General features: G+C 39.5%; 1 protein-coding gene across 1 annotated transcript in view; it reads right to left on the bottom strand.

Annotated features, from left to right (window-relative positions):
* Window positions 1-12,362, bottom strand: part of MPP7 (membrane palmitoylated protein 7) — a 260,043-nt gene that overhangs the window by 174,132 nt on the left and 73,549 nt on the right. The window lies entirely within an intron of this gene.

Raw genomic sequence — 12,362 nt, 5'->3', positions numbered from 1 at the left:
AAATAAATACACAATTTCACAGAGCTGAGAAAACTCAACTATAAGCAATGTTGGTGATGAATTAGTTTCTGAAAAATCTTTAGGTAGTCTGTGCCTTATCTTAAAATATGTTCACTGGAGCTCCCTGAGCAATATTTTTTAAATCTAGGTGATTCGAGTGCTGCACTATATCAGAAAGAGAAGTTTAACATTTAATATGAGTGCTGGCAAATAAAATATTTTAAAGTTTTTATCAATTTTTGTATTATTATACTATAAGTTCTAGGGTACATGTGCGCAACGTGCAGGTTTGTTACATATGTATACATGTGCCATATTTGTGTGCTGCACCCATTAACTCGTCATTTACATTAGGTAAATCTCCTAATGCTATCCCCCCTTCTCTGTCCCCACAATAGGCCCCGGTGTGTGATGTTTCCCTTCCTGTGTCCAAGTGATCTCATTGTTCAATTCCCACCTATGAGTGAGAACATGCAGTGTTTGGTTTTCTGTTCTTGCGATAGTTTGCTGAGAATGATCGTTTCCAGCTGCATCCATGTCCCTACAAAGGACACAAACTCATCCTTTTTCACAGCTGCATGGTATTCCATGGTATATATGTGCCACATTTTCTTAATCCAGTCTGTCACTGATGGACATTTGGGTTGATTCCAAGTCTTTGCTATTGTGAATAGTGCCACAATAAACATACGTGTGCATGTGTCTTTATAGCAGCATGACTTATAATCCTTTGGGTATATACCCAGTAATGGGATGGCTGGGTCAAATGGTATTTCTAGTTCTAGATCCTTGAGGAATCGCCACACTGTTTTCCACAATGGTTGAACTTGTTTATAGTCCCACCAACACTGTAAAAGTGTTCCTATTTCTCCACATCCTCTCCAGCACCTGTTATTTCCTCACTTTTTAATGATTGCCATTCTAACTGATGTGAGATGGTATCTCATTGTGGTTTTGATTTGCATTTCTCTGATGGCCAGTGATGATGAGCATTTTTTCATGTGTCTGTTGGCTGTATGAATGTCTTCTTTTGAGAAGTGTCTGTTCATATACTTTGCCCACTTTTTGATGGGGTTGTTGGTTTTTTCCTTGTAAATTTGTTTGAGTTCTTTGTAGGTTCTGGATATGAGCCCTTTGTCAGATGAGTAGGTTGCAAAAATTTTCTCCCATTCTGTAGGTTGCCTGTTCACTCTGATGGTAGTTTCTTTTGCTGTGCAGAAGCTCTTTAGTTTAATTAGATCCCATTTGTCAATTTTGGCTTTTATTGCCATTGCTTTTGTTGTTTTACACATGAAGTCCTTGCCCATGCCTATGTCCTGAATGGTATTACCTAGGTTTTCTTCTAGGGTTTTTATGGTATTAGGTCTAACATTTAAGTCTCTAAACCATCTTGAATTAATTTTCGTATAAGGAGTAAGGAAAGGATCCGGTTTCAGCTTTCTACTTATGGCTAGCCAATTTTCCCAGCACCATTTATCAAATAGGGAATCCTTTTCCCATTTCTTGTGTTTGTCAGGTTCGTCAAAGATCAGATGGCTGTAGATGTGTGGTATTATTTCTGAGGGCTCTGTTCTGTTCCATTGGTCTATATCTCTGTTTTGGTACCAGTACCATGCTGTTTTGGTTACTGTAACCTTGTAGTATAGTTTGAAGTCAGGTAGCGGTGATGCCTCCAGCTTTGTTCTTTTGGCTTAGGATTGTCTTGGCAATGTGGGGTCTTTTTTGGTTCCATGTGAACTTTAAAGCAGTTTTTTCCAATTCCGTGAAGAAACTCATTGGTAGCTTAATGGGGACAGCATTGAATCTATAAATTACCTTGGACAGTATGGCCATTTTCATGATATTGATTCTTCCTATCCATGAGCATGGTATGTTCTTCCATTTGTTTGTGACCTCTTTTATTTCACTGAGCAGTGGTTTGTAGTTCTCCTCGAAGAGGTCCTTTACATCCCTTGTAAGTTGGATTCCTAGGTATTTTATTCTCTTTGAAGCTACTGAGAATGGGAGCTCATTCATGATTTGGCTCTCTGTTTGTCTGTTACTGGTGTACAAGAATGCTCGTGATTTTTGCACACTGATTTTGTATTCTGAGACTTTGCTGAGGTCGCTTATCAGCTTAAGGAGATTTTGGGCTGAGACAATGGGGTTTTCTAAATATACAATCATGTCATCTGCAAACAGGGACAATTTGACTTCTTCTTTTCCTAACTGAATACCCTTTATTTCTTTCTCTTGCCTGATTGCCCTAGCCAGAACTTCCAACACTATGTTGAATAGGAGTGGTGAGAGAGGGCATCCCTGTTTTGTGCCAGTTTTCAAAGGGAATGCTTTCAGTTTTTGCCTATTCAGTATGATTTTGGCTGTGGGTTTGTCATAAATAACTCTTATTATTTTGAGATACGTTCCATCAATACCGAATTTATTGAGAGTTTTTAGCATGAAGGGCTGTTGAATTTTGTCAAAGGCCTTTTCTGCATCTATTGAGATTTTATCAATATTTTCAATAGTGCTACGCTAGCTGTTTAATTCCATCTTAACAGAATGAAATCATCTTCTAGATTTGATCTCCATTTTTACTGGAGCTGCTTACTATCCATCCCTAAAGTTATCTTCTAAGAGGAAAAATAGTCATGTTGTTTGAATGACAAAAAAGTTCATCTTCACAAACAGAAAAGACTATTTTAATATTGAACAATTCTACATCAACAGGAATCTGAACTCTACCAAGATAATTCTTTTTTTTTTTTTTTTTTTTTTTTTTTTTGAGACAGAGTCTCACTCTGTCACCCAGGCTGGAGTGCAGTGGCTGGATCTCAGCTCACTGCAAGCTCCGCCTCCCGGGTTCACGCCATTCTCCTGCCTCAGCCTCCCGAATAGCTGGGACTACAGGCGCCCGCCACCTCGCCCGGCTAGTTTTTTGTGGTTTTTAGTAGAGACGGGGTTTCACCGTGTTAGCCAGGATGGTCTCGATCTCCTGACCTCGTGATCCGCCCGTCTCGGCCTCCCAAAGTGCTGGGATGACAGGCTTGAGCCACCGCGCCCGGCCGATAATTCTTAATATATTTGGTCACTCAGGCCATCACAAATCTTTTAAGGACTGAACCCTAAGATTTGTGCTAGGATTTTAGAACAAAACAAAAAAAAGGGGCCAGGCACAGTGGCTCAGGCTTGTAAATCCCAGCATTTTGGGAGGCTGAAGCAGGAGGACCACTTAAGCTCAGGAGTTTGAGACCAGCCTGGGTAATATGGTGAGACTCCATCTCTCTGAAAATAAGAAATTAGCCAGGTGTAGTGGCCTGTGCCTATAGTCCCAGCTGAGGCAGGAGGATCACTTTAGCCCGGGAGTCAAGGCTGCAGTGAGCCCTGATTGCGCCAATGCACTCCAGTCAGGGTGACAGAGTGATTTTAAAAAATTAAGAATTAAAAAACTGAACAATAAAAAATAAAAAAGCAAAACTTTTTTGTGGCAACGAATATTACAATTTTTAAAACCTAGTGATTTGGCTAATTTTAGGCAGTATTACATGCACATAAGCATACTGGGGATCTGGGCTATAAAAATAGCCTCTCAAGTTCAAAACCAGCCTGGCCCACGTGGTGAAACCCCATCTTTAATAAAATTACAAAAATTAGCCGGATGTGGTGGTGGCCGCCTGTAATCCCAGCTACTTGGAAGGCTGAAGCAGGAGAATCGCTTGAACCTGGGAGGGGGAGACTGCAGTGAGCTGGGATCACACCACTGCACTCCAGCATAGGCAACAGAGCAAGCCTCTGTCTCTGTCTCACAAAAAAAAAAAAAAAAAAAAAAGCCTCCCAATATAACTATTCAAACTTATTAATATTTTATAAGACCACTGGAAAATACTCTCTTAAGAGTCACTTGTTAGAGCATTTTCTCTTGAGCAAGAAACTGCTAGGAAGCGAGGATGGGCATTTTCCATACTGATCACTGAGCTCCAATCTTCTGAGGAAACAGTGCAAGAGATCAGATTAATTCTTGTTTCTTAAGGTGTGGCCTGCCAAACAATACGGGATCCCAATAATCTCTCAAGTGGTCCACAAGCTGCTTCAGTAAGATTTTGTTCACCAATGCTCAAATTTGCAACATGATTATAATTTTTGCAGAAATCTCATTCCATCACTGTTCCATAAGGCTATACAAGTACTGTAGAGATTATGCTTGTCAGAGTTCTTCTAATTAACTTCCACTGTCATTTGCTTATTGCCATCTGTGTTTGGAGAATTACTGCTTTACATAATTACAATTATATTGAGCCATATATCCTACCGAGTAAAACTGATCAAAGACAGAATTAGTTCACAGTAGTAATTAAAAATAGTAAGGCAAACACAGAGGCTCCCAATCTTCTGAATATTTCTAATCTGAGTCTCAAGTGTTATAAGGCTACAAAAGAAAGTAAATATAAGGCTATTCACTTACAAACTGAGATGTATAATATTAGGCTTCATTTCAACATCTCTTCCCACCTAACACACGCGCACTCTATTAATGTCACTGGTCTTTATCTTGGATTCCATAAATGTCACTGCAAAAATGCACGATTTTGGCCAGGTGCTGTGGCTCATGCCTGTAATCCCAGTACTTTGGGAGGCCAAGGCAGGAGGATCACTTGAGGTCAGGAGTTTGAGACCAGCCTGTCCAACATGGTGAAACCCCATCTCTACTACAAATACAAAAATTAGCTGGGTATGGCAGTGCATGCCTGTAATCCTAGCTACTCAGGAGGCTGAGGTGCAAGAATCACTTGAACCCAGGAGGTGGAGGTTGCAGTGAGCCAAGATCATGCCACTGCACTCCAGCCTGGACTACAGAGTGAAACTCCATCCCAAAAAGAAAAATAAATAAATAAATACACAATTTCACAAAGCTGAGAAAATTCAACTGTAAGCATTGCTGGTGATGAATTAGTTTCTGAAAACCCTTACCCGGTTAACAACTAAGGAAGAAAAAACTAACCTGCTTGACAACATATTACACTTCAAAAGAGAACAATGTGAATATCAAAGTTTAAAAAAAAACCTAGAGAAACTGAAGACTTCAAATTTTTTTGTTAAAATGTTCTTTTCATTGACTTTCTGGAAGTAAAACAAACTGCTGTAACAAAATGTTGTGAGCAATATTACACCAACAAAGAAAAATTCAGCAGAATCCATTCTACATTCTACAAATTAGCACAAAGCTAAAATTATAACCTAATGTGTCCTTTATTAAATTAAAAACATGATAATTTGTTTCCCTTTTCTGGATAAAGTTCTGATCATTTTTCCTACCATTCAATATGCTCTTTCCATCCCCTGTTTAACGTAGATTAATTTTATATGGCCCTTTTCTGCTATTCCATTACTGTAAGATAACAAAAGCATCAATGGAGAAAGTTAACAGGATTCCAACCTTAAAACACAGTGTGAATCTACCTGTGTTAGGAGAAGTTAAACTAAAAATGCATTTAGGTAACCAAAAAATAAACTACCAAAACATGACCATAAGAATTAGATTTTGTTTATCAAAAAAGTTAAAATAAAAATTTTTTAATTCTAAATTTTAAAATTGTGAGAGCCAATTTCCCCTATCCCCAGCACTCTGTCAGTTAAGAAATTCTGTCAAACAGTGGTATAAAGCCATCAAACTTCTCTAGTAACTTTTAAATAAAGAACACTGACCTATTCTGCAAACAAACACAAACTAGTGCTTTCCAGGATAAAAACTGGTAGTCACTAAACGCAGAGATGAAGAACTACATACAGTGCTGGGACAATGGGATTTCCACATACAGAAGAATGAAGTTCGACCCTTACCTCACACCATATACAAAAATTAGCTCAAAATGGATCACCAACCTAAATATTTGAACTAAGACCATAAAACTCTTACAAGAAAACATAGGAGTAAATCTTCATTACCTTGTAGTTGATAATGGATTCTTAGATATGTCACCAAAAACATAAGCAACATAAGAAAAAAATTGATAAACTGAACGTCAAAATTAAAAACATTTGTCCATCAAAGGACATTATCAAAAGAGTGAAAAGACAACCTACAATGCAAGAGAAAATATTTGCAGATCATAAATGTGATAAGTGTTTAATATCCAGAACATATAGAGAACAGGGAAACTCAACAACAAAGACAATCCAATTAAAAAATGGATAAAAAACTTGAGTAAACATTTCTCTAAAGAAGACAAATGGCTAAAAAGTACATGTAAAACTGCACAATGTCATTAGTCATTAGGGAAATGCAAATCAAAATCACAATGAAATACCATTCCACACTGTCCTACAATGGCTATAATCAAAAATTACAGGAAATAACAAATGCTGATGAGGATGTGGAGAAATTGGAACCCTCACATATTGCTGGTAGAAATGTAAAATGTTCACAATAGCAAAGACTTGGAATCAACCCAAATGTCCATCAGTGACAGACTGGATTAAGAAAATGTGGCACATATACACCATGGAATACTATGTAGCCATAAAAAAGGATGAGTTTGTGTCCTTTGTAGGGACATGGATGCAGCTGGAAACCATCATTCTCAGCAAACTATCGCAAGAACAGAAAACCAAACACCACATGTTCCCACTCATAGGTGGGAAATGAACAATGAGATCACCTGGACTCGGGAAGGGGAACATCACACACCGGGGCCTATTATGGGGGTGGGGGGCAGAGATTGCATTGGGAGTTATACCTGATGTAAATGACAAGTTGATGGGTGCTGACGAGTTGATGGGTGCAGTACACCATCATGGCACAAGCATACATATGTAACAAACCTGCACGTTATGCACATGTACCCTAGAACTTAAAGCATAATTTAAAAAAAAAGAAAGAAAGAAATGTAAAATGTTTCAGCATCCATGGAAAATAGGTTGGTGGTTCCTTAAAAAGCTAAACACAGAATTACCATATGACCAGGAAACTACACTCACAGAGACATACTTATTTTTGTGACAACGAATATTACATTTGTTAAACCTAGTGACTTGGCTAATTGTGGGCAATATTATATACACATAAGCATCTAAATCAAGGACTCAAAGAGATACCTGTATTGCAATGTTCATTGCAGCATTACACACAATAGCCAAAAATATCTCAAGTGTCCACTAACTGATAAATGGATAAGCCAAATGCAGTATATACATACAATGGAATATTATCCACCATAAAAAGAAATTAATTTCTGATACATGCTACAACACAGATGAACCTTGAAAACATTATGCTAAGTAAAATAAGTCAGTGAAGACAAAGACAACTACTCTATGATTCCACTTACATGAAGTATCTAAAATAGACAAATTCTAGAGACAGAAAGTAGAATGGTGATTGACATGGGTTGGAGGGAGAGGGACAGGTAAAGTTACCCTTTTTTTTTTTTTTTTTTTGAGCCTCACTCTGTCACCCAGGCTGGAGTGCAGTGGTGTAATCTTGGCTCACTGCAACCTCCACCTCCCAGGTTCAAGCTATTCTCATGACTCAGCTTCCCAAGTAGCTGGGATTACAGGCATGCGCCACCGTGCCTAGCTAATTTTTGTATTTTTGGTAGAGACGGGGTTTCACCATGTTGCCCAGGCTGGTCTCGAACTCCTGATCTCAGGTGATCCACCCACCTTGGCCTCCCAAAGTGCTGGGATTACAGGAGTGACCCACCGCACCCAGCCAGGTCAAGTTACTCTTAATGAGAACTGAGTTTCTTTTTTTTTTTTTTTTTTTTTTTTTTTTTTTGAGACGGAGTCTCGCTCTGTCTCCCAGGCTGGAGTGCAGTGGCCGGATCTCAGCTCACTACAAGCTCCGCCTCCCGGGTTTACGCCATTCTCCTGCCTCAGCCTCCCGAGCAGCTGGGACCACAGGCGCCCGCCACCTCGCCCGGCTAGTTTTTTGTATTTTTTAGTAGAGACGGGGTTTCACTGTGTTAGCCCGGATGGTCTCGATCTCCTGACCTCGTGATCCACCCGTCTCGGCCTCCCAAAGTGCTGGGATTACAGGCTTGAGCCACCGCGCCCGGCCAGAGAACTGAGTTTCTGTATGGGATGAAAGAATGTTTAGGAAGCAGATAGTGGTGATGATCATAAAACATTTTGAATGCAATTAATTACACTGAATTTTACACTTAAAAAATGGTTAAAAAAAAAAAAAAAAAAAAAAAGGCCGGGCGCGGTGGCTCAAGCCTGTAATCCCAGCACTTTGGGAGGCCGAGACGGGCGGATCACGAGGTCAGGAGATCGAGACCGTCCTGGCTAACACGGTGAAACCCCGTCTCTACTAAAAATACAAAAACTAGCCGGGCGAGGTGGCGGGCGCCTGTAGTCCCAGCTACTAGGGAGGCTGAGGCAGGAGAATGGCGTAAACCCAGGAGGCAGAGCTTGCAGTGAGCTGAGATCCGGCCACTGCACTCCAGTCCGGGAGACAGAGCCAGACTCCGCCTCAAAAAAAAAAAAAAAAAAAAAAAGGTAAAAATGGCACATTTTATATCATACATATTTTCTCAATAAGAAAACCTTAAAAATGAAAAATAAACTACATAGACATCATTAAACATCGCACTCCTTATAGCAAAAACAGAATTCACACTATTGCCATAAAGATTCTAAAGTGAGCAACGAAATGAAACACAAATATTATGCATTGATAAAGATTATTGATAAAATTCCTATATGAAAGGACTTTTTTTCTAACAGTAAAGGCATGCAATGTAGTAAACTAATCACTATTATGCATGCTTGCTAGCGATATTTTACCTTACCATTAAAGGAAGCTACAGATATGACAAACATTGAGACATACTCTCTGCACGCAGGAAAGACATTGTAAGAAAAGAGTACTCAGTGATTTTGCTTTTGTTTATCACTGAAAACCCCATAATACCTGGAGAGGACTTTTTCACTTAGTTCTAAATATTTTGTGAGTAGTGACAAGGACAACAGTAAGTGTACTGATTCACTGTTAAAGAACACAAGCTCTGTGTACAAGGAAGTACATTACTCCCAAAAAGAAGGTATTCCCAAATGCCAGTTCATACACCGCTTCTTGTTCATAGAGAAAAGCTTGCAGTCAACTACGTGCATAACAATCTTTTTTTAAATTTAATTTTTATTTTCAGTTCCAGGATACATGTGTAGGATGTGCAAGTTTGTTACATAGGTAAATGTGTGCCATGGTGGTTTGCTGCACCTATCAACCCATCACCTAGGTATTAAGCCCAGCATATAGCTATTTTTCCTGATGCTCTCCCTTCTCCCATCCCCTACCCTTGACAGGTTCCCATGTGCGTTGTTCCCCTCCCTGTGTCCACGCATTCTCACTGTTCAGCTCCCACTTACAAGAGAGAACATGTAGTGTTTGGTTTTCTGTTCCTGTGCAAGTTTGCTGAGGCTTCCAGCTCCAACCATGTCCCTACAAAGGACATGGTTGATCTTGTTCTTTTTTATGGCTGCACAGTATTCCATGGTGTATATGGACCACATTTTCTTTATTCAATCTATCATTGATGGACATTTGGGTTGATTCCATGTCTTTGTTATTGTGAATAATGCTGAACATAATGCTATTCATAATGTCACAGTGAAGACATGCATGCATGTATCTTTGTAACAGAATGATTTATATTCCCCTGGGTATACACCCAGTAATGGGATTAGTGGGTCAAATGGTATTTCTGTTTCCAGATCTTTGAGGAATCGCCACACTGTCTTCCACAATGGTTGAACTAATTTACACTCTCACCAACAGCATAAAAGCATTTTTATTTCTCTACAGCCTCGCCAGCATCTGTTGTTTCTTGACTTTTTAATAATTGCCATTCTGACTGAACTACATGCCCAACAATCTTAATTTGCTCCAAAAGGCAACTGAAAAGTATGAATATGAACATGCCAAATCAGCAAAGTATACTTCCTAAGCAAACTGATCTATAGTGCAAACAACTTGAACACTGGCCAAACATTTTTTAAAAAACTAAGCAGCGGCCGGGCGTGGTGGCTCAAGCCTGTAATCCCAGCACTTTGGGAGGCCGAGACGGGCGGATCACGAGGTCAGGAAATCGAGACCATCCTGGCTAACACGGTGAAACCCCGTCTCTACTAAAAATACAAAAACTAGCCGGGCGAGGTGGCGGGCGCCTGTAGTCCCAGCTACTCGGGAGGCTGAGGCAGGAGAATGGCGTAAACCCGGGAGGCGGAGCTTGCAGTGAGCTGAGATCTGGCCACTGCACTCCAGTCCGGGCGACAGAGCGAGACTCCGCCTCAAAAAAAAAAAAAAAAAAAAAAACTAAGCAGCACTTCTTGGCTGGGCATGGTGATTCACATCTGTAATCCCAGCAGTTTGGGAGGTCAAGGTGGGTGAATCACCTGAGGTCAGGAGTTCAAGACCAGCCTGGCCAACATGGTGAAACCCCGTCTCTGATAAAAATACAAAAATTAGCCGGGTGTGGTGGCTCATGCCTGTAGTCCCAGACTCAGGAGGTAGAAGCATGAGAATCACCGGAACCCAAGAGGCAGAGGTGGCAATGAGCCGAGATCACACCACTGCACTCCAGCCTGCACGACAGAGTGAGACTCCATCTCAAAAAAAAAAAAAAGAAAAGAAAAGAAAAAGAACTAAGCAGTTGCTTCTTATAAAAAATAAAAATTATCATTTAAATTAAAAACTTAACCCCAGCATGTAAAGGAGAGCAATAAAGCTCAAAAAAGAATTACCCAAACAGAAGATAGGTGAGAATTACTCAAAGGGCTGATGGAAAGACCAAAAAAGACCGAAATAAATAAGAGGGATAAGAAAGATAAGGGATAAAAGAAATGTCTTACGCATATTTAACTGGCACACTAGAATGATAGGAGAGAGGAAGAATGAAGTACAGATAACATTTTAAAAGATTAACAGCTGAAAATTTTCCAGAATTCATAAAATACACGGACATATAAGCATTCAAAAGGTCAAATGAATTCTGGATAAGGCATAGAAAGTGAAATTCCACCTAGACACAGAATAGTGAAAGTGCAGACATCTAAGAAAAAAAGAAAATAATAAAAACAGCCAGAGAAAGAAGCCAGATTACTTCCAAAGAGAGAGCCTGACAACTGACTTTTAAATAGCCACTTTGAATATATAATTTCATTGCTTCTTGTTTTCAGCACACTGAGGAAAAAATAATAACTGCTAACCTAGCGTTATGTGCTTGGTAAAAACTACTTCCAAGAATGAGCGCAAATAAAAACATTTTCAGCAATAACAGAGACAGTTTGATAGCAGTAGACCTTCAAAATAGGAAATTCTAAAGATTTTTACTGTAAGCAGATGGAAAAACCATGGTGGATGAAAATGCTGAGTTGTGAGTTGGAGGTAAACAAAGAAAATGGTAATATGTGAGGAACTCTAAATGAATACTGATAATATAAAACTGTGACAATGGGCCAGGCGCGGTGGCTCACGCCTGTAATCCCAGCACTTTGGGAGGCCCACGCGGGCAGATCACGAGGTCAGGAGATTGAGACCATCCTGGCTAAGACGGTGAAACGTGTCTCTACTAAAACTACAAAAATTAGCCGGGCATAGCGGTGGGTGCCTGTAGTCCCAGCTACTCGGGAGGCTGAGGCAGGAGAATGGCATGAACCCGGGAGGCAGAGCTTGCAGTGAGCCGAGATTGAGCCACTGTACTCCAGCCTGGGCAACAGAGCAAGACTCCGTGTCAGAAAAAAAAAAAAAAAACTGTGACAATGATGTCTTCAAGGTCTGGGCTTTTTTATTTAAAATACATGACACAGTAGCATGTAAGTTGGGAACATATGAAGTAGAAGTCTTTTAAGGTCCTTAGTTTGTCCATGGTGACAATAAAGGCAGTGATTAATGTTGAAATTTTACAATAAAGGATTCAAGTAATATTGAAGGAAACTACCAAAAGAACAGAAAGAGAATTTATAACATCAAGAAAGTTAGAGGGGAAAAACGAAAATGATAGAGATATTCTAATCAATACAAAGAAGATAAAAATAACAGAAAAAAAGGAAGAATAGGACAAAGAGAAAGCACAAAATGGAATGGTAGATTTTAGGTTTTAAAAGTCAGTCATTATGTTAACTGTACTGAAAATACTCTAGTTGAAAGCAAAGATTGGTGCAACCCCAAAAAGCTTCAATTACAAGCAACTCACGAGAGCTCTATCAATACATTAGGACACAGAAAAGCTGAAAGTAAAAGGACAGAAAAAGATAAGCCACTCAGTGCTAACAGAAAAAAAAGTATACACTTCAATATAAAAATTTTTAAAGGCTTAATTTGCCAACAAAATAACATATTTAAATATACAAAAGAAAGTCAGGCGCAGTGGTGCACGCCTGTA

The sequence above is a fragment of the Rhinopithecus roxellana genome, chromosome 11 (genome assembly GCF_007565055.1).
Source record: "Rhinopithecus roxellana isolate Shanxi Qingling chromosome 11, ASM756505v1, whole genome shotgun sequence".
Classification (NCBI taxonomy): domain Eukaryota; kingdom Metazoa; phylum Chordata; class Mammalia; order Primates; family Cercopithecidae; genus Rhinopithecus; species Rhinopithecus roxellana.
This window is presented reverse-complemented; position numbering and strand designations above follow the sequence as displayed.